We start from the raw sequence: 23,823 nt of genomic DNA on the forward strand, positions 1-23,823 counted from the left end.
GCTGCAGAGTGGCTGGGCCCGTGAGCCATGGCCGCTGAGCCTGTGCGTCTGGAGCCTGTGCTCTGCAATGGGAGAGGCCACAACGGTGAGAGGCCCATGTACCGGAAAAAAAAAAAAAAAAAAAACCTCCCAGAAAATACTATTACCAATATTATGCAGATGACCCTCTAGTTATCTCTTTTTTCTTTTGTGGTACGCGGGCCTCTCACTGTTGTGGCCTCTCCCGTTGCGGAGCACAGGCTCCGAACGTGCAGGCTCAGCGGCTATGGTTCACGGGCCCAGCCGCCCTGCGGTATGTGGGATCTTCCCAGACCGGGGTACGAACCCATTTCCCATGCCTCGGCAGGTGGACTCTCAACCACTGTGCCACCAGGGAAGCCCTAGTTATCTCTTTATATAAGACTTGAATTAACTTATTTTGAGCCATAACATAAACTCCTATTTACCAACTGAATGTTGTGTTCTGTGTATATATATTATATTTATAGGCATATGTGCGAGTGCATACACACACACACACACACAGACACACACAAACTTTCTATGTACATATATATCAATGTGCATAAATATATGTATATGTGTTTTAAATGTATATAAAAATATTAGAGAGATGGGCTTAATATGTGCATATGTGCTACTTATGGGCAAGATACTTACAAATTAATAGTTTCACTAATTGGCATGTGATCTATAAAAGGGACTATTGATTTTTAACATTTTTGTGCTTCCCATTTTTATGTAAACTGATTCATTTAGATTTGTTATGCTATCTTTATTTTATTTCCAATTAATAGCAGTTCATAATCTGACTAACAGAACTGAAAAAACTCTGGGTTAAACAAATTAAGGGGTTCTCTTTCATTTGCGAGAAAGAGTCTCGATGGAGGTAGTCTAGAATGTTATGGAGGCCCTATTGTGTCCCCAGAATTCAGACCCCTCTGAGCTTTCTCAAACTCTCTTCTTAGAGTATGGTACTGTTCAAGTTTGCAAATTGTCTGCTGGAGTTCAGCCACCAGGTTTACATTTCAATCTGTAAGTAAAAGGAAGACGAAGGGCAAAATGGGACACATCAGCTGAATCGGTTGTTTTCTTTTGAGGAACTTTCTTAAAACTCCTTCCACCAATTTACATTGCATGGGTTTGAAATGTGTCGTGAGGTCATTCCTGGATGCTAAGGAAGGTGATTCTCTTAGTAAAGAAGAAGTGGAGAAAAGATAGTGAGTATGCTAGTAGTGGACTCTGCCACAGATATTTCCCTAATAGTTTCTGGCAAAGATCAACTTGATTTTTTTCTTAGGTGGAGATCGAATTATTCTTTTCGTTGGTTTTATATATTTCTTCAGAAGTTTCATGTTATGAGCAGATCGACAAAAAAAAGTTGATGATGTTGTTTTAGCTTTCTGTGAGCTGATTTTGAGGATAAACAAAATTGCAAGTATCTTTTAATCTGAAGCATTTAAAAAACCTCCCTTGTAGTTCTTGAGGCAGACACTGTAGTTGGTTGACACAATGCCTCTTTCCCTCTGCCTACACTTCTTTCTGTCTTTTCTATAGAGTTTGGAAAGATGAACGCTGTTTCCCCATCTTTCTTGCTGGTACGGCTGGAAAACTTGCACAGTTCTGGCCACTAGACATAGGAAGAAGTTTGCTAGGAATGTGCCCAAGAAAGCTTTGCTTTTTCACTATAAAAGAGAAAACTCCTTTCTCATTTTGCCATAAGCACAGCTCTGATGTTGGAAACCTGAGCAGCCATCTTGAGAACATGAGGGACCATGAATGAAGGAAAAGCCTAGGTAACCACAGAGCTGAGCCCTAACATGGTTGAGTCACTGGACCAAGGCCTATGTTAGAACCTAAATGCCTTGTTAATATGAGAAAATATTTGTCACTGTAAGATTTTCCTTATTTTCTGGTAAACACTCAAGTTATGCAGTATCCATTTCTTCACTGACTCAAATTAAGGTTCTTTTGTTTTTGAGACTTTGGCTTGGTTTGGAGTTGTAATTAAAAGCCCCTAGGGGGAATGCTTCATCTGTCTGTACCATGCATGAGATACATAAAAGTGTGTACTCAGGTTACCTGATTTGAACTCTGTGTGGTTTTATGTTGTCAGAGAGACTTGAGTTTGAAGCCAGGATTTAATCTTGAGGAATTAAATTTAAAATAGGAATAATAATGACTACATCATGGTTATTTTGTGACATTAAATACCATAATATGGGATTACATATTACACAAACCTTGGCTTTCTCCTGGAGTACTTCAACAAAGACAGGGTTTATCTTTTCCTTTCTGAGTTTAAGTTTTCTGAGACACGTTCATTTTGCACTGGGATCATGGAATTGGGCAACTCAAAGAAGACGAATACTCACATCCCACTTCTATTAATTGTGAACTTGGGCTCGTTATTTGATCTTTCTGACCCTCTGTTTCTTTGCCTTCATTAAAGGGCATAGTAGCACTTATCCTCAACTAAATAAGACGATGCACATGAAAACTCCTAGTCCTTGGCATGCTATTGGACAATCAGTAGATGTTACTTTTTCTTCTGATTCATTTATGTTTGCTACTTATAATTATGTTTTAGAGTGAATGTTCCATATTTTTAAATAAAGATTACTTTGGATACTTTCTAATGACTTAAGAGAAAGTAAAGAAGTGACAATAAACTAAACATACTGAATGGTTGGGAAATATGTTCTCTTGAACTCTATATTCTCATTGACCAAAACCATGTTACATAGATTATCAAATTCAAAGTAATTGCAGAGCTATAAACATAATACTGGCATATGGAATACCATTACATTAATAATTCTTTAAGACACTTTAATGTTCTTCCAGTTACTATCCAGAAACTCCATTGTTGATGAAGGGTAGTTTTCTAAGAATGCTCATTTGAATTTTATGACTGATTTTTTTATATTGAGTTTTAAAATAGGCTTTTTTTCATGTATTTTTTTCAGTGACCATCAGGAGCGACTCTGTTTTGAAGAGATAGTACATTTACTAACATCATTGGCATAATTTTAATCTCCTCATTCTTTTGTTTAATTACGTACTTCTAGCCACACTGGTGTATGAATAACCGTGGTATAGTTTTAGAAATTTTTTGACACTAATTTATAAGGAATATATTATTGCAAGACCAAATCTGTATTCTTCTTTGAACTTTCTTTATAACTTTAGGAAAATAGTGTAACCTTTGTTTTTGTCCCAACCATGTCTTACTGAAATCTGATCCTCCTTTTGACAAGCCAGCAAAGCTATAGTTTGCTATTATAATGCTCCTAAAAATACCATACTCATTCAAAGCCACAGAACTGTGCTCACTACAGTCAATGCTTAAATATGGAAGGAGTGTAACTCTTCCATTGTCACAACATTGCATCTTTCCCACATTGTGGGGCATAAATATTTCCAGCAGGAATTGGAATTTAGTGTCAGCACTTTTCCCAACTATGACTTAGCAGTGATCAGTATTCTTGCTTTGTAGGCTGGGAGAAAAGTGCTTCTTTGTCCTTATCTGTTCTGACAATTTGATATATTTAGGTTTATCTCATGAATATCATTTGGTGATATTTTTGGTGTTTAGTAAAAATAGATGTTTTTCAGCTGTACAGAGCTATAGTTTATAATAAACTTTATATTGCAATGTTCAAGGAAGAAATTATGACGAATTGAGACCATTCTCTGCCTGAAAACCAAATCTCACCATGTTATACTTTTCCTCATTTAACCTTGGAGGGGAAGTTGTATCCACCATTTGGGATTATCTCACCTGACTATTCTTAGCTCCAGAAGTTTTCATCAGCAGCTTGATGAAAAATACTTAGTAAGCATCTTTTTTTAATGGTACTTTATATGAGTAAATCAGCCTCTAACCTTTGAATGCTCATGATTATTTGCAGGGAAACCAAGGTGGTTTGGAGCAATGCAAAGTCCTTTCCAAGCACACCCAAACCATTTAACTAAGATTTGACTATGATGTTGTGAGTAATCTGACTCAGTAATAGTTGAAACAATATGATGACAATTAAAATCCCAGCCCAGAAGCTCAACTTGTTATTTTTTAGGATTCAAAAGGTAGAGTCAATAAATGTGTTATTTAATATATATTTAAAGCCTTGTTTTGCAGAAGACTACGTACACTGTAGAAAGCTCCTCTAACACTGCCGAGATGGGAAAGGGCCACACGATATACCCACTCAGAGGACCAACTCTCTTTCCTTACATAAACCTTAATGGCCTTTCTTAGGACCAACTTAAAATAAGGAAGAGGTTTATTTAAGTTTTAGGGACAGTACAAACCTATGGATCTGATTCTGTGATTACGGGAATGAGCACTCATCTAAATAGTAAGATCTATGTAGGTTGAAGGAAGGCAAATAGGGTTGCTTGACCAAAAATTTGTTCTCAACCTGTCTGCCAAAGTTTCTGAAATTTTCACAGTTGGCAAGACTCTTGTAAGAGTCTTCATTTCAGCTTGTACTGAGATTTGGCATAGGCCTTGAAATTTAGACTACACCTGCTGTTTGGTTTTAGCATCAGGCTCAGGAAGATTAATTTGCTGAATGCCATTTCTGTGTCATTTCTGGCAACCTTGAACTTGTGTGGAATTACTTGGATTACCATCATATTATGGTACACCTAATCAGTTTAACAGTAATACAAAGTATGCCATTTGTTTTGATTATGAAAATCTGAACATATGTTTATTATTTTAAGTTTTTAATTGCAGTAAAATATACGTAACATAAAATTTACTGTCTTAACCATTACGTGTACAGTTCAGTAATGTTAAGTACACTTACATTGTTGTACAACTACCTTAGTCCATTTGGGCTGCTATAACAAAATATCATAGGCTGAGTGACTAATAAACAACAAATTTATTTCTCACAGTTCTGGAGGCTGGGAAGTACAAGATCAAACCACAGGCAGATTCAATGTCTTATGAGGACCCACTTCCTGGTTCATAGACTGCCTTTGTGCCTTTGTGCTCTGTCCTCACATGGTGAAAGGAGCAGGATGGCTCTCTTGGTCCTCTTTTAGAAGAGCACTAATCCATTCATATGGCCTCCACGCTTATGACCTAATTATGCTTCCCAAAGTTCTACCTCCTAATATTATCGCATTGAGCATCAGGTTTCAACATAGGAATTTCAGATCATAGCAGCAACCAATCTCCAGAACGCTTTTCATCTTGCAAAACTGAAACTCCATACTCATTAAACAACTCCTTATCTTCTCTTCCCCTTGTCTCTGGCAACCACCATTCTACTTTTGTCTCAAAGAATTTGACTACTCTGGGTACCTCATGTAAATAGAATGACAGTATTTGCAGGGTTTTTTTTTGAATGGCTTATTTCATTTAGCATAATGTCCTCAAGGTTCATCCATATTGTAGCATGTGATAGAATTTCCTTCCTTTTTTTAGGTTTAATTATATTACATTATATGTTTATACCACATTTTATTTATCCATTCTTCTGTGGCTGGACACTTGGGTTGCTTCACATTTTAGCTGTTGTGAATAATGCTGCTATGAACATGCATGTAAAAATATCTCTTTGAAAAACTCACTGCTTTGAATTCTTTTGGGTGTACACCCAGAAGTGGAATTGCTGAATCATATGGTAATTCTATTTTTAAATTTTTGATGAACTGCCATATTGTTTTCTGTAGCCACTGCATCATTTTACATTCTAATCTAACAATACACAAGGTTCCAGTTTCTCCACATCCTTGCCAATGGTTGTTATTTTCTGTTTTCTTTTTCTTTTAATATAGTAGCCATCCTAATGTGTGTGATGTAGTATCTTATTATAGTTTTGATTTGCATTTCTCTAATGACTATTGATGTTGAGCATTTTTTCTTCTGCTTGTTGGCCATTTATATATCTTCTTTGGAGAAATGTCTTTTCAAGTCCTTAGACCATTTTTAATCAGGTTGTTTGTTTTTCTGTTGTTGAGTTATAAGAGTTCTTTACATATTCTGGATATTAACTCTTTATTAGATATATGATATATAAATATTATTTCCCATTCTGTGGGTTGCCTTTTTATTTTGTTGATTGTGTCTCTTGATGCACAGAAGCTTTAAAGTTTGATGTAGTCCAGCTTATTTAGTTTTTGTTTTCGTTGTTGCCTATGATTTTAGTGTCATATCCATGAAATCATTGCCAAATTCCATGTCATGAAGCTTTTCCTCTATGTTTTCCTCTAAGAGTTTTATAGTTTTCACTCTTATGTTTAGGTCTTTGATCAGTTATGTGTTAATCTTTGCATATGATGCAATACAAGTGTTCAACTTAATTCTCATTCTTGCATTCTTTATTAATTGTTTTGCATATGAATATTGATATCCAGTTTTCTTCATTCTTTATTCTTTCGCATATGGATATCTAGTTTTCTCAATACTATTTGTTAAAAAGACTGTCCTCTCTCCATTGTATAATCTTGGCACATTTGTCAAAAAACACTTGACCATATAGGTTTATTTCTGAGCTCTCTGTTATATTCCATCATTCTATATATCTTGCTTTATGCCGTTACCACTCTGTTTTGATTACTGTAGCTTTGTAATAAGTTTTAAAATTGGGATGTGTGAGACTTCCAACTATTTCTTTTTCAAAACTGTTTTGACTATTCAGAATTTCTTAAGATTCCATATGAATTTAAAATGGAATTGTCTATTTCTACAAAAAATGACATTGGGATTTTGATAGAGATTGCGTTAATCTGTAGATCACTTTGGGTAGTATTGACATTTTAATAATATTAAGTCTTCCAATCATACACACATGATGTGTCTTCTTTTTTTTTGCGGTATGCGGGCCTCTCACTGTTGTGGCCTTTCCCGTTGCAGAGCACAGGCTCCAGACGCACAGGCTCAGCGGCCATGGCTCACGGGCCCAGCCGCTCCGTGGCATGTGGGATCTTCCCGGACCGGGGCACAAACCCATGTCCCCTGCATCGGCAGGTGGACTCTCAACCACTGTGCCACCAGGGAAGCACACATGATGTGTCTTCTTTAATTTCTTTTAGTGTTTTGTAGTTTCCAGTGTACAAGTCTTTTGCCTTGTTGGTTAAACTTATTGCTAAGTATTTTATTCTTTTTGGTCTATTGTAAATTGAATTGTTTTCTTAATTTTCCTTTCAGATTATTCATTGCTAGTGTATAGAAATGCAATTGCTTTTTGAGTGTTGATTTTGTATCATGCAACATTGCTGAATTCATTATTTGTTCTAAGAGGATTGTTTTGTAGCTGAACATTCATTTTTAAAAACAGGTAAATATTTTAGAGCTAACTTAGACTGAAAAGTCTCATGTGATTTATACTTTGAAGTATATGTGTATATTAGTGTAAGCATAAAATGCTACAATAAGGCAAATTGTGAAGGTTTCTAATTTTATTAACAAAAATATTTATTAAAAATTTCCAAATAAATTTGGAAGTACATTGAAATATAACAGGTCTATTAGGAGTAATTGCATTAATTAATTAGCTTAGGAATACATTATATTCTTTTTGAGCCCACAAATGTTTATATAATTTTAAAAATAGTAAAAGGCAGAATATAGAGATTTCAATATATGTGATTTCATAATTCTAATTTTTAAAAAATTAAACGTGAAGATTTCACTTTGAAAGTCTTTACATCTTTTAAGCAAATATGACAAAGAATATCAACTTTGCACTTCAACATTTCACAAGGAGGGAAGCCTTACAAATCACATAGAAGATTTGTGATTAATTCTCTTCAATCCAGATATTATAAGGAATATAAAAAGGTATGAAGAAAAGAACACAGTTATAGAGAAAATTGAGGTATGCTCTAAATATCTTTTATTTATTTATTTATTTTTTTGTCACTGCAAAGTGAGAATCTGTTTAGGATTACAGATGTGAAATTGGGTGATCTCAGGAGCAATGTGGTAACTCTCTATGCTAAGAAGTTATCCTTCCTGGATTATAATGTTGAACTTTTAATTTACCATTAAAAATTTTAGTAATAAAATTATATTAATAGCTAAATTGCTTAATAAAACCTCAGATTTATTACTGTATCACATACATTCAATATAGAGTTAAAATATTCATTTTGGTCTTTTTTTATCTTGACCAAATATTGATTTTTAACAGCCCTCATTCAGCATTGGCCAAATTTTGCAGTTGGTTTACTTCTATCTTATGTGGATAGGTGTGTTTAACTGTGTTACAGAAGTGAGCTCCAAGACTAGAAGCCAGAGTAGCTAAATTTGATGATGTTGTTGAACATTAAAAGAAAGGGGGTGCTATGAGGAAGGTTGAGGATGGTGTATATGATGTGTCCCATGATAGAACAATAAAAGGGAAAAGGTAAATTTTATTTACTTTACAGTTTGTCTAGGACTGGTCCTTAGGCTCACAGCAATTGATACATTCAAGTACATTCAAGTATGACACTTTAGGAAACAAAACAATATATGCTAGGAAATTTGTTCCTTTATCAGACAATGCTAAATTTATCATTGATATAAAAGATAACTGTGCTGTATTATAATAGGTTTTATTTAATTGAAAGGAAATGCCTAGCTACCTCAGGGAATTACAAAATGAACTAATAAAAATTTTAGACTTCGAATTTAAAATTTAAGTCAAGTTCTGTGTAAATGCTAGATTTCCATAGAGTATGTGACGGTCATGCAATAAAAATTTTAGCACTATAAAAATTAATGTAATTTTACATGGCAACAATACATAATTCCATTAGCTAGCTTAATATGGTGTTTTAATCAAATTAGATAGTTGATATCCTTTGCAGTGTGCTATCTCACAGAGGACATTTTACAATAAAATATGAAGAACATGGTGTTTTGATTCTTAACCAATTTATCCATTACATGGTGTCAACACTCCTTTATCCCTAGCATGAATACATGTGTAAGCATGCACACAGATATATACAGAAGGCAGACAGACCACACACACACACACACACACACACACACACACACACACACACACATACACCTGCTTTTATTCCACTTTGCAGCTTCTATTTTAGTTTTCATGGACTAATCACAGGATTTACATAGGATCTGTCAAAGACCTAATATAAAGAGTGTTAATGTTTAGTCCTCATGTGAAACCTAACAGTAGGTCTCAACAGTTTATCAAGTATAATCCCAAGGTGTGCTCACTTCAGAAGATTAAGGACAGTTCTAAACAATTTGATGTAATTTGATCTTTTTATTTTCATTTAACTTGCATGGCCAAAGAGTAGGTGACTTTTACATTCACAAAGAGTATTATTTTGGTTATTTATACCAATCATTGAGTGCTCCCCCACCAAGATATCTATGTCCTAATCCTTCCCAAAGATGTCCACATCCTAACCCTTCAAAGATGGTCCATGTCCTAATCCTAGGGACCTGAAAGTATGTTACTTTGGATGAAGTTTGCATATGCGATCAAGTTAAGGATTTTGAAATGGGAAGATTATCTTGGATTGTCCAGGTGGGTCCAATGTAATCACAAGGGTCCCTGTAAGAGGCAAGAGTTTCAGAGTTAAAAAAAGACATTGGACAATACTGTGCTGCTGGTGGTGAAGATGGAAGATGGGGCCATGAGCTAAGTAATGCAGGCAGCCCCTAGAAGTTAGAAAAGGCAAGGAAACAGATTCTCCCCTAAAACTTCTAGAAAGAACCAACCTTGCTGACACCTTGATTTTAGTCCACAAAAACTGATTTTGAGCTTCTTGCTTCTAGAACCATAAGATAAAAAATTTGTGTTGTTTTAAACTGTCAAATTTGTGATGATTTGCAGTCTGAGGAAATTAACAGCAGCTGTAGGAAACTAATTCAACCCCAAAATATTTATGGGAATTTCTTTGTGATTTCTTTATTAGTAAAAAAATAATCATTACATTGTTCACTGCAGTCACTAATAGTTAATTCAAAACCATTTTAAATCAAGGATACATGAACATTATTATCCTAACACTTGTTCATTCATTGTTGTATACACAGACACGTGTGTCTGTGTGTTCTGTGTTATATATATAAAGAAGGGTGTTTGATTGTAATTGTTATCTGCATGTGGTCTGTTGTAGGAAGCCTCTAAGATGGTACCCCATTGATCCTGCTTCCTGGTATTCATGCTCTTGTGTAATACCCTTTCCTAGAGTGTGGGCTGGACCTAGTGACTCCCTTCAAATGAATGGAATGCAGTAAAAGTGATGGGGTATCACTTCTAGGGTTAGGTTATAAAAGGACAATGACTTTCATCTTAGGTGTTCACTCTTGAGCTCTTACTCATTCTCTCTGAGAGAAGCCAACTGCTATGTTGTAAGCTGCCCTATGGAGGTGCTCACATGGCAAGGAACTGATGGAAATGGAAATCTCTGGCCAAAGCTATAGCTATGATGAACTGAGGTTATAGGTCCAATAGTTATCAAGAAACCTGCCATGTGAGTGATCTCAGAAGCATATTTTCTCCTAGTCAAGCCTCCAAATGAGGTCACAGCTCCAGTGGACAGTTCGGCTGTAACCTTATGAGAGATCTTGAGCTAAAGCATCCACGTAAGCTGTGCCTGCATTACTAACCCATAGAACTAAAAGACAACAAATGTTGTTATTTTAAGTTACTGTGTTGTGGGGTAATTTTTCAAATAGCAGTAGATAATAAATAGGTGGCCTTCCATGACCTCACACCCTAATATAACTCAGATGTGAAGTATAGACTGTTCCCACATACGTTTCATTGTATTTTTTTAATTCCAAGGAGAAATAGATATGACTAGGTTTATTCTTAGTTATTGCTCTAGAGCAGTGGCATGAACTTTATTTCAATAATATTATCATTTCTTAATAATATGGCAAGTAATAGATTCAGCTCACAAAGAGAATCCCATCTTACAAATAGTTGACTTTATACATAGGAGATCTCCGTTATAAAGCATTTCACAGTCTATGGAGGAAAGCAGATATCTATACAGCTAACTTGCCTCTATATTCCAAACAGAATTATGAAGAGTTCTCTGGGAAGGTAGAGGAAGAAGTGATTTAAGTTTCCTGATCCTGGGGCTCAATAAAAGCTTCATAGGAGGAAGGGGGAAGGGAAAAAAGAAGACATAACGTAGCACAGGCAAAGCTATGGATCCTTGAGTTAGCAAGTCTACACTCCTTCCATCAAGGCCTGTCTGATCATGTGACTTCCTTCCATGTCACCATATTACCTATAGGATAATGACCTGAGGATAAAAGGTATAAAACCCTTTATGACCTTTCTCCTTCCTTCCTTCTACGTTAGGACTGTCTTGAGACTCAAGCAGCAGCAACTCTTGTCAGTCCTGTGTTTGGCTGGACCCCCTGTGGTCTTTCTCCAGACAATTCTCCACAGCATATGTTGTCTGTGGGCCCAAGAATTGGTGCCCACCCTGGAGCTGCGCCTCCTTCTTTTAGACCATGAGTGAGGTACTCAGGGCCCCATAATTTCCCTCGAAATTGACCTTGAGCCTGCTTCCAGGGTATCCCTGGGCCTCCTCAATATGTCTGCCCTTCCAAGAGTAGGCTCTTTGTCAATGTGCTTTCCTGTTGGCATGAGGGATGACCACTGTTCCAGTGAGCATGGATGGAACTTGATCACACAGGCTGGAGTGTCCCAATTCATGTGTGTGAGAATCCCCTCACATTAAGGGAAAGAGCTAAGGGTGGGGAGAGAGGTGGGACTGACCAAAGTATGGCGGCTGTCTTCCACACACTACCAGGCTCTGATGTGAAACCTCAAGAAATACAAGAAGTCTAGATTTCATTCTGGCCTTCATGTTGTTAAAACTATCTATTTGTAAACGTAGGAGGCTAGCATATTCTATTTAACATTGGGTTATCTTGACTTACACATTTTAAATATTTAGACATATGGTATGCAGGCTTCATTTATATTTTTACTCTGGGTCCTGCAAATGTAAGTGTCAAGTCTTTTCTCCAAGATTATTTCCCCCTGTTTTTCACTCATTCCACGTGCTCCAGACATATCTAGTGCCTTACAGATTTCTCAGCCTTCTATGCTACTTGATGCTTTTGCATGTATTACCTCCTCTCCCAAAATTACCCTTTTCAACTTTTTTATCTAAGAACCTGACACATATTCTTGAAGACCCAGAACAAAAGTTATTTCCAACCTCCCCTGGTCACAGTGAACCATTTACCGATCGGTGCTCCCTTTGTTCCTTTTAGTGTTTGTTCATTTTTGTTCCTTTTAGTGGATGAGCTAGAGAATGCCAGGGAATATGAGAGAAGAGCTTCAATCTTACCTCAGGAGTGAAGGCATTTGGACCTTTTTCTACAGCCTCAAGTTCTGCTAAAATATATGCAAAATTCTTCTTCTTTTTTTAATTTTGATTTTTTTGTTCTTCATGGATTTTTTTTGCATCAATTTGTATTTTTATTTACTTATTTATTTTTTGGCCATGCCGTGCGGCATGCAGGATCTTAGTACCTAGACCAGGGATTGAACCTGTGCCCCCTGCAATGGAAGCACGGAGTCTTAACCACTGGACCACCAGGGAAGTGCGCAAAATTCTTCCTATGCATGCCAGCACTCCTTTTCATGTTGACTGTCCTTTCTCCTCCAGGAGCACCTTTGTATACTTTTTTGCATTAGTCTTCACTTAGAATTTGGGCCTCCCCATCCGTGTATAGTAAAAACCCCTGTGATCGTCTAGAAAGTTATAGATACTCTAGGCTAACACATATTGAGCATTATATACATGAAAGACTGGTTTTGAGGATTGCCCCAGTTCTTCTGAGAAGACTGTAATCTTCACTTACCTTGCTGTATAGCTGTCTGAACTATTTTGTGTTATTTCTAAAGGATAGTACTTCGGAAGAAATAGATTTAGATATTTTTAATCAAGCCTGACCTTTCAGTGCAGCAAATGAGGTGTGTGAAATTTCATAGTTTCTAATCCAAGGGTTTTATAATATCTTGGACTATTGACTGGATATCTGAAATGTGAGTGAGAGAGGGAGAAAGAATAAGAGAGAAGGAAAAGAGACTGGGGCCTGGGAAGAAGGAATGAAGGAGGCAGGAAGAGCAGGAAGAATGAGATGGGAGGAGAAAGTCTGGTCCATAATGTTTTTCCATTCCTTTATTCAACACATATTTATTACCAGTTCGGGGCCAGGAATGATGTTAGTCCTGGGCAAACACTAATGATTTAAATAATAAAAATAATAGCTAAACTTGTATAGTACTTACTATGGGTCAAGCCCTAGAATAAATGCTTTAAAATATGATATTATTTTATCTTCATAACAGCTCTATGAAATAAATATTGTTATGTTTCCCATTTTACAAATGAGGAAACTGAGGAATAAACAGGTTAAGTACATAACATAATCATAGAGCTACTGAGTGACAGAGCTGGGATTTGATCCCAAGTCGCCCCACTCTGGAGCCCTTGCTTTTAACTACAACCTTGTACTGAGCCTTCTTGAGGGTCTATAGTCCATGGGCACTGGAAGTGTGGTAAAGGACAGGGACAATGAATAGACGTGTTGGGATGAAGCACATAAGAAGATAAGGAAGCCGACAGGAAAGACTTCTCTCCCAGGGTTCCAGAGTTAGCAAAGGATTCCAGAGAAGGTGAGGTTTATGCCTGCTGATAGTGGAGGTCAGCCACATGAGGGGAGGAAGAAGGAAGCTCAAGGGAAGGTGAGCTCCATTGGTAAAGGGAAAGATTTTGCATTTACTTTATACAAAATAAATAGTATTTGCAATTTACTTTATACAAAATAAATAGTATTTGCAACTGATACATCATTCTATATTATTGCATAGAGAAGCATCCCTCCATATTTTATGAGCTGCTAAAACCTATCATATGGATGGACTTACAAAACCACTGATAAAGCTCGGATTTTAATTATAGTTGTGCTGTAACGAAAGATAATATGGAGTTATTTCTCTGCACCAAGCATGAACCTTGTAATAGTGTCCCAAGTTTTTAAAATAATTGAAGCAGTGTCTCTGAAATGCAGCCTGATTTTGAGAAGCATACATTAAGACACAAATCTGTACCTGGAAAGGCATCCTGTTATTGGTTTTAAGACCTTTCCTTTCTGACACAATGAAGTATGTTTATTAAGCAGAAACTCACTGGATCTGGAAGTGAGTAAAGTGACTGAAGGAAAAAATGCCCCAGGCTTCTTTTCATAGAAATGAATAATCCTTTAAAATATGTTCTCTTTTTATTGTTCCTGAATGCTTTACCTCCCTTCCCTCCCCTTCAAAGTCCACCTGTTTGTGTAATATGACTGTGCTCTGGTATCACCTCCTCCACAAAGCTGTCTTCATCCCTCCTGCCCTAGTTGATCCTGTGACCTTCCTCCATGCTTGTACCCGTACCCTCACTGTAGCTTTAGTATCATCAGTGCATCTGCCTCATGTACTTATAATTCTTAGTACCTCTGTTTGTCTTTCACTGGACTGTGAGCCCCTGGAGAGTAGGGACTTTATTATATTCATTCTAATGGACTGCATGACATATTGTACTTATTAAAAGTCTGAATCATCTAACACTACTAAAATATTATCAAGTGGGGAATAATGCTATTTCGATCAGAAAAAGGAAATGCGTGGCTCCCTAGAAATACAAAGATTGTCCTCAGTGTTCACCAGTTGGTCCTTTATTTTTAACCATTTCATTGTCAAGATTGATCTCAAATAGAGAATCAGCAGAATGTAGCTATAAGCACCACCTAAGGTATCCGGAGCAGAAATTGAGAAAATCAGGCAGGAAAACAAAGCTCAAACAAAATTTTAATACATTTAATTCATTTCAAGAAATGAAAAAATAGGAAAGGGAAGAAAGCACATTCTTTTGGATAAACAACAACTTAGATTATACTCATTTCATTTCATTATCATAACGAACTTGGGATGTTACCCGTTTTACAGTGTAGCTACTAAGGCACAGCAGAGTTGTAACTCAGAGTAATACTAACAAGAGAGAACCACTTTAAGAGTATGGAATTTGTAGTCACACTTGTTTGTTATGTGTGTGCTCAGGATTGGGATCACAGAAAATATAGGTTTGTATTCTGCTTTCTTCATATCATATTTTGTTGGGAGCAATCTCCAGTTCTCTTAATATCCCTTGAAAATATACTTTTATGACCGCCTGTATTCCATTCAGTTATCAATCCATTCATTCATCAACCACTCATTGAATATTACTGTGTGCCAAGCAGTGGACTGTACCCCAGGGCTACACAAGGCAAGAGATAAAGTTCCTGTTCTCATGTAACTATTTCAAAGATGTAATTTGTGTGGCCACTACTGTTGGTTGGCTAACTCAGTTTTCATTTACACCTCCTTCTCTCTGCTTCCAGGAGTTGAGGCCGGAAAAGAAATACTTGGCTTTCTCACTTGTCTTCCAGTTAGGGAAGGCATGTAACCTATGTAAGGCCTATAGGATTTAAGGAGAAGTCTCTTCCTGGATTTCTGGGAAGGTTTTGCTTTTTTGATAAAAAGGACTGATATGTTGAGATTTTTGACCACTATCCCCTTCTTTCTACCTTGAAAGGTGATATCTGAGCTAGGCCTGACGTCTTTCAACTATGAGAATGCAGGCAACATTCTAAGGATGGTTAGATCAGAAATACAGAAAAATCCAAGTGGCGTTGTTGAGCACCAAAAGCAGTGTGAGCCACTACTTACCATAGACTTATTAAGTGAGGAAAATTAACTCATATTATCAAGTCTGCATTATCAAGTCAGATTTTCTGTGATTTGCAGCTACATAGAGTCCTATTGTTACCTATTATTCAGCCAACCTGCTGTTTCGGTGTCTTTAGATTATTTTACACTTTTTCCAGTTTTCAAATTATGCTATAATAAATAATATCATATGCAAAATATTGAACCCATTTCTAATTATTCCGATAAGATTAACTTCTTGATGTATAATTTTTGAGTATAAGAGTATGACGTTGGATGCATTTTGGCCATATTTACATCTTGAAGGTTTAAAACATTTTATAATCCCAAATATCTGATAGCATCCAATTCAAATGACTGGTATTTCTTAACTGTACATTTTCAACTCATTGTATCTTTTCAATGATAGTAAAGGTATATTTGAATGCATAAAATAACCCCATCAGCTTTCTATGAGAGAGCAGGATTCAGAGAGAAATAGTAGAACACTAATGCCCAGGAGCCTTTTTAAAACAGAGAATGTTTCCTTGTGTATACACTGTAGGTGAAAAGAGAACCCAATCTTTATTTCTAAGATGCAGAAACAGAAAGAACTGCAGTGTCAGGAGACACTTGTTCCCATCTAACTTGTGTTTTCTTCATTATTCTGAAATATCTGGGTAATTTTTAACCCAGAAAATGTGTTGAGGATTTGTGTAAATTCCAGGGAAATTCCAGTCAGTAGGTATGATATTGTTTATTAAAATAAACAAACAAAAAACCTGCAAGTACTCAGAAAAGAAATGCCCATAAAAGTAACTGTGCTCATCTGTTATCATCTCTATCCCTTTTACTAAAAAAGAAGTGGTTATCTACTAAGTTAAGCAAAACTCAGAAAACTTCACATCTTCACATGTAGACGTGCTCTGCAGTTTGCAAACTCCTTCACATAAAATATGTAAATCCTGCCAGCAGGTTGCTATGGTTATTCTTTCTTAAATGTACTGTTATCTTGTTTTGAACTACGAGCATATATTGAACTAGTCATTATGTTCCGCTCTCCTACATAGAAGGCAAAAAACCTTTTCTTCTGGAATTGTTTTCTTGAACGCTAAACATGACCTAATTAGAAGTATAGGTAATCTTCACGGAGCTTAAAAATAATCTCTCTCCAATCAATGACAGAAGACTATGCTAAGGGAATAAATACTTCTCCCTCTTCAATGCATTTCTATTCTAGTATAGAGTTCTTTTATGCCAGTACATGCCCCACTTTTCCCCTCTTAACCAGAAAGGAATATTTTCATTTTATGTCTTCCTTACACTGGTGTACACTCAGCTACTACTTGAGTAGAAAACCTGGACGACCAGCTTGCATGTAACTTTGCAAAAAAAGGACAGAAGGAGCTGAGCAGTGTCTATGCTGGTGACTCACTGAAGTCCAGTCAAGTGTAAAATCAAGTGAGAAGCAGCCCAGCCCAGATACTGAAATGTGCCAGAAGGTAAGATTTCTAGAAAGTGTGTTTTCTTAATGATTATGAAGCTTTAATCCTTTCTCAAAATATCATCATTTGCCCTTCATAGTTAACTATGACTCTGGATTTATGTTGCTTTCTCTGGAAATACTGTTGGGGTAAAGAGGCGTCTAATAGGGTTTATCGTTTGCTGTCTCTAAGCTTACCTCTTTACCTTTTAGTTTACATAACAGCTCTTCTCCTCAAAAAACCTGTTCCCTTTCTGGGTGCCAAAATCCATATTTATCTTTCTGCTGCTAATTCGAACAGTCAAGGGATCTAAAGCATAGCTTGTTCTATCCATATTTATAGGGTTTTTTTTGATACACTAAAGGTAGTGCTCCACTTAATCTCACCAAAAATTAATTTTATGATTAGACATCCTGCTGTTACTTTAGTGTCACTGAGTTTTAGTAGTCATTGGCTAAATTACAGAGTATGGCTCGCAGAATCCGATTTGCCTTTAGGAAAGATACAAACCAGACACTGATGAAACTGTTCAAGAAACTCCAGGTGATGTCTGTGAAATCCTGATTTTATCTTTAATCTCAAAGACTGTACATGAATGCCCATATCAGAGGATTTCAGTTCAAAGCAATCTTGATAAAGCAACCAAAAGATTTTCTGAAGAAAAGATTTTTCTCCTACTTTGTCAGTTCATTTTCCTCCCTTGGGTCTCTATCATAATTTAAGATAGCAACCTACGGTATTAGCTTTAAAGATTGTATGAAATCTTGAATATCTTTGGATGGTTTCTGTCATTTCATTTGCTGTATTTTATACACCCAATAGCTGGAAAGGTATTGAAAAGATTATCCGCCTTAGATCATCAAACTTACAGCCAGTAAAAAAGAAACACCACCATCATTTTTTTCTGTAGCCACCTCAGAGATTTTCAGTAATGCTAATTTAGTTAGTTGAATAGATTGTAGCATTATTTCTAATTTCAAGTATGCTGAGCCCCTTCCCCCCGCACACAAAAAAAGTTGAATATTGAGAGAAAATATATTTTACTGGTATTTAAAAATATTTCTTAATTTTTTTTTTCTTTTTAGGAGTATTCTAAAAATACTTCTTTATAAGGTCAGTGATAGTCTGTTCATATGATTCCTTGTTGTAAACTTAATGTACAGTGTAAACATTGCAGCCTGATGTGCTAAACTGGATTCACTAATGAGGGATGAACCTCTAAGAATTCTGTTAGCTTTAATATTGATTGATTGATTCATTTATTTATTCATTCAGTGAATGATTTATTGAGTTCCTTCTGGGTATCAAGCTGTGGGCTGGCAATGTAATAGTAGGCAAAAATAGACATGTTCCCCCCTGTACTCTTGGAGCTTGCTGTGAAGTAGGGGAGAGAGGCATTAATCAGACTTATCATACATTACAGCTGTGATAAAAGCAACAGAAGAAGTACATGATATTATGTGATAGCATAATGGAAGATTTCACCTAGTCAGGGAGGTCAAGGAGGCCTTTGGTGAGGGCCATGCTTGAACTGATGTGTGGAGGAGAAGCAGGAGTTAAAGAGGGGAAGGGGACAAGTTAAGTAGGGGAAGAGTTGAGTAGAGGAAGAGGACAAAGTGTCTGTGGTAGAAGGGAGCCCTGCAAGTCTGAGGGGCTGAAGGAAGACAGGGCTGGCTGGAGTGTAGAATGGAATGTAGCTCACTGTGAGGCTGGAACAGGGGGAAGAGCCATCAAGCAGGGTCCTCAAGTGTTTTATCTTCATCTTAAGAGCAATGGGAATTCATTAAAGGATTTTAAAATAGGTGATTCAGAGAGCAGGGTAGGACACATTATAATATGATAAAAATTCTTATTCTAAGAAGACCGCTCAGGTGGAAAGAAATGTGAGTGTGGAAAGAAATGGAGAATGGGGAGTGTATACCCACCATGTGGTTAGGGCTTTCTAGGACTTTACAAATGACCAAAGGGCAGTAAAAGGAAGACTGGGTTACTTAATTGGGTTTCCAAAAATTGAGCAAGATTGTTTGTAATTCCAAATCCCATTACAATGAATTATGGATGCAAGTTTATTATGATGATAACTATTAGTCAGTGTTGTAAGCTAATCCATACAGCCAAGTCTCCCCTCATGGAAGTCTTCCTAAATAAGCTCTCTGGTTTTGTTTTTGTTTGTTTGCTTGCTTGCCTACTTGTTTTTTTTTTTTGGCGGTACATGGGCCTCTCACTGCTGTGGCCTCTCCTCTTGTGGAGCACAGACTCTGGACGTGCAGACTCAGCAGCCATGGCTCCCGGGCCCAGCCACTCCGCGGCATGTGGGATCTTCCCGGACTGGGGCACGAACCTGTGTCCCCTGCATCGGCAGGTGGACTCTCAACCACTGCGCCACCAGGGAAGCCCTACTTGTTTTAATTATTTTTTTTCTACGTCCACATTTTTAAGAAGTTAAGATATAAAAATAAAAACAAAGATTCCTTCTTAGCCCTCCCTCTTGGTACACACACACACACACGCACACGCAATGAAACACATATAAATGTATACATGCAGGCAGCCTGTATATAATTTTATATAAATTGTATTAGAAGTATAATTTTACAAACTGCTTTTCAAACTCAATTTTTAAGCAAGATATTTCCTTGTCAATGAGACATATAGAAGCTCCACTTTGATAGTAACCTATTGTAGGGAGTGACCAGAATTTAAAAATTTTCCTTTTGATGAACATGTGTGCTACTTCCAGTTTTTCCTATTATGCAAGACTGAATGAGTATCCTAGGAAATAAATCTTTTTATCTTTGATTATCTTCTTAGGATAAATTTCCAGATGAAATTACTGGATCAGTTGGTATAAACATTTAAAATTTCAATATGTTGATGGATTCTCTGCCCTCCAAAAAGTTTGAAACAATTTAATCTTTATCAGTTTTGGAAATAATGTCCATTTTACTATGTCTTTGTCAAGCCTGGATAGATGCGTTTTTATTCAGATTATTATTTTTTGCCTTTCTGATAGGTTACAGATGATACATTTTACAGTTTTCATTGACTATTTTGAAATTAATGTTATTTTTCTCAACAGCTCTGTATCACGTTTTGGTGTATTAATTTCATTTTTAGGAATTCTTTTGATATCATTAAATGTCCTTAAAATATTTTAGTGCTTAATATAACATATCCTTTTCTTTTTAGACTTTGGAGTCATCTCTTTTAGTTCAGGGATAGTATCTGGTGGAACCAGGTAAAATTAACATTATAAAGACACATTTTCCTTGATGCCATTATGCAAAGCCCTATTTTTCTAAAGACTAAATGGTTCACAGATATTTTTCCTAATTTTTAAAAAAATTAATAGACTCTATTTTTTAGAACAGTTATAGGTTTACAGAAAAAATGTATAGAAAATACAGAGTTCCCATATGCCCACAACCCTTCCTGCAGTTTCCCCTATTATTAATATCTTGTATGAGTGTGGTACATTTGTCACAGTTGATGAGCCGATATTGATGCATTATTATTAACTACAGTCCATAAACCATATTGTGTTATACTTTCTATGGATTTGGGAAAATGTATGATGTCATGTATCTATATTAAATGTGCATGTGGAATAGTTTTACTGCCCTAAACATCCCTGTGCTCCACTTGTTCGTCTCTCCTCCCTTCCCTCACTTCTTTGCCTGAACCCCTGGAAGCTATTGACATTTTTTACTGTCTTTATAGTTTTGTCTTTTCCAGAATGTCATATAGTTGGAATCATATAGTATGCAGCCTTTGCAGATTGGGTTCTTTCACTTAGCAGTGTGTATTTAAGGTTACTCCATGTCTTTCAGTGGCGTGATAGCTTACTTTTTCTTATTGCTGAATACTGTTCCAAATCAGAGTTTGTTTACCTATTATTATAGCTACTTCCATAATTTTTAGAAATTATGAACAAAGTTGCTGTAAACATTCATGTGCATGCTTTTGTGTGGACATGTTTTCAACACATGTGGGTAAAGCATAATTGCTGGATCATATGGTAAGACTATGATTAGCTTTGTAAGATGCTGTTAGACTGTCTTCCAGAATGGCTGTACCATTTTGTTTTCTCACAACCAATAAATGAGAGTTCCTGTTGCTCTACATCCTCACTAGCATTTGTAGTTGTCAGTGTTTTCTAATTTTGCCATTCTAATAGATGTATAGTAGTATCACATTGTTTTAATTTGTAATTTCCTATGATATATGTTGAGCAAATTTTCATTTGCTTATTTGCCATCTGCACATCTTTTTTTAATGTGGTGTCTGTTCAAAATTTTTACCATTTTTTAATTGGGTTGTTTGTTTCTTATTGTTGAATTTTCAGAGTTCTTTGTATATTTTAGATACAAGTCTTTTATCCAATATATGTTTTGCAAATATTTTCTATGGCTTGTCTTTTCATTCTCTCATCAGTGTCTTTCACAGAGCAGACATTTTTAATTTTAATAAAGTCAAGTTTATCAATTTTTCTTTCATCATTAGTGTTTTTATTTTTGTATCTAAAAAGTCATCTCTAAAACCAAGGTCATCTAAATTTTCTCCTATGTTACTTTCTAGGAATTTCATAGTTTTGTGTTTTACTTTTAGGTCTATGATCCATTTTGAGCTGATTTTTGTGAAAGGTGTAAGGGCTGGGTTTATATTCACTTTTTTTGGTGTAGATGTCCAGTTGTTCAAGCACCACAGATGTCTTTTTGTCCATGCTTGGAACCCTGAAACATCCCTGTGTTATTGATACTAAGATATAAATGTGGCTAGATTTATAGATCTGAATATTTGCTACTTCTGAATGGTCTGCTTGAAAGCCATTAAAGTGACTTCTACTTATTCTAAGACTCTTTAAGATGAATTCACTGGCAGAAACACTTCCATAATGTCCCATTTTAATAGAACTGGTATGTTGTTTAGTAACACACAAAGGACTATTCAAAAGTTGGTGCAAAATTATACGTGTTGCCTAGAGGAGAAATTATGTTTTCTAACATCTCCCCTCTCTGCCCTGGTCCTTCTTACTGCTTCTCATCTTACTTAAGTCTGTAACCTTTGTCTTTGTTGTTTGGCAGTGAACTTCATTCACTGATGCCAGAGGCAGGGAGTTTTCAGTAGATGCCCAAGCTCCTGATCCACACTCCTGGAGACTGGCTCTAGTCTCAATATTAAAATGTGCAGGAATATATCAAAGACACATTTTTTTAAATGTCCCTCTTTAACCTCGGAATAAATAACTTGGAAATATTTCTTTTAGTTCCTAATCTTTGATATGACCTACAATGGAATAAAAAGATGTCAAAGTTTCAGTTCCTTTTAATGTTTCTCTTTTAATAGTTCTGTGATTTGATACCATGGTGACAGGCATCAAGGAAATACTTAGAATTAATGATACTTTCAGTTGATTTGAAAAAAGAATGTATTTTTAATTCCTCTAGCTTCTTGATTAAATTACCATCTTGCATACAAGCTCATTCCTGGCGTAAATGAATTGAAAATATCGATTTCAAGAATTATTTTATTCCATATAACACCATGCTTATTTTTGTCTAGTTTTACCAGATTATTTTAACCCAAATTATAGAAACAAAAAAAGTAAGCAGATGGTTTAAATATTATAAATACCTCTTATAACACTTTGGTATTTAGAGAATTATGTTTGGAATTGATGAGCTATTTCTTAGTATTTAAATATCTGCTATTTCTTAATTTTGGGGGGGTGTTAACCGGGTTAATGTTTTAAAGAATTTTTTTAAAAATTCACCTTTAACATAGAAAGAAATAATCACTTGAAGTTACTGTGGTATTCCTTTACAATTCAGTGAAGAAGGTGTGTAAATTCTTTGCAGTATCATTTGAAATATTTCTTTTCCATTACTTTCCTACTACAATTACTGCAGGTTTCCATTTCATCTCACCTGGAGTATTTTTTTTTAAACATATTTATTGGAGTATAATTGCTTTACGATGGTGTGTTAGTTTCTGCTTTATAACAAAGTGAATCAGCTATACATATATATCCACCTATCTCCTCCCTGTTGTGTCTCCCTCCCACCCTCCCTATCCCGCTCCTCTATGTGGAAACAAAGGACGGAGCTGATCTCCCTGTGCTATGTGGCTGCTTCCCACTAGCTATCTGTTTTACATCTGGTGGTGTATATATGACAATGCCACTCTACAATGAGGTATCATCTCACACCATCTCAAAAAATCTACAAACAATAAGTACTGCAGAGGGTGTGGAGAAAAGGGAACCCTCTTGCACTGTTGGTGGGAATGTAAATTGATACAGCCACTATGGAGAACAGTATGGATGTTCCTTAAAAAACTAAAAATAGAACTACCATACGACCCAGCAATCCCACTACTGGGCATATACCCTGAGAAAATCACCTGGACTATTTTTATAACAACTTCATGATGTCTCTGACTTCAGTCTTTCCCTTCACTGTTTTGTCCCATACTCTACCCACTATTGGATCTTCCACAAACACTATACTGCTCATATTATTATAGTAACTTCTGCATTGTGATGTAGAAAAGAGTATGGGTTTTGCAATAAAGACCACTTACTATTTCTGGAATTTTGGACGCAGTCTTTAATCTCTCTAAGTTTCAGTGTCCTTAATTATAAA

General features: G+C 36.1%; 1 protein-coding gene across 1 annotated transcript in view; it reads left to right on the forward strand.

Moving 5' to 3' along the window:
• Positions 1-23,823, forward strand: part of KCTD8 (potassium channel tetramerization domain containing 8) — a gene marked incomplete at both ends in the record, with an annotated part of 255,251 nt that overhangs the window by 63,668 nt on the left and 167,760 nt on the right. The gene's annotated exons all lie outside the window — the stretch shown is intronic.

Source organism: Grampus griseus (assembly GCF_964374135.1).
Source record: "Grampus griseus genome assembly, chromosome: 4".
Taxonomy (NCBI): domain Eukaryota; kingdom Metazoa; phylum Chordata; class Mammalia; order Artiodactyla; family Delphinidae; genus Grampus; species Grampus griseus.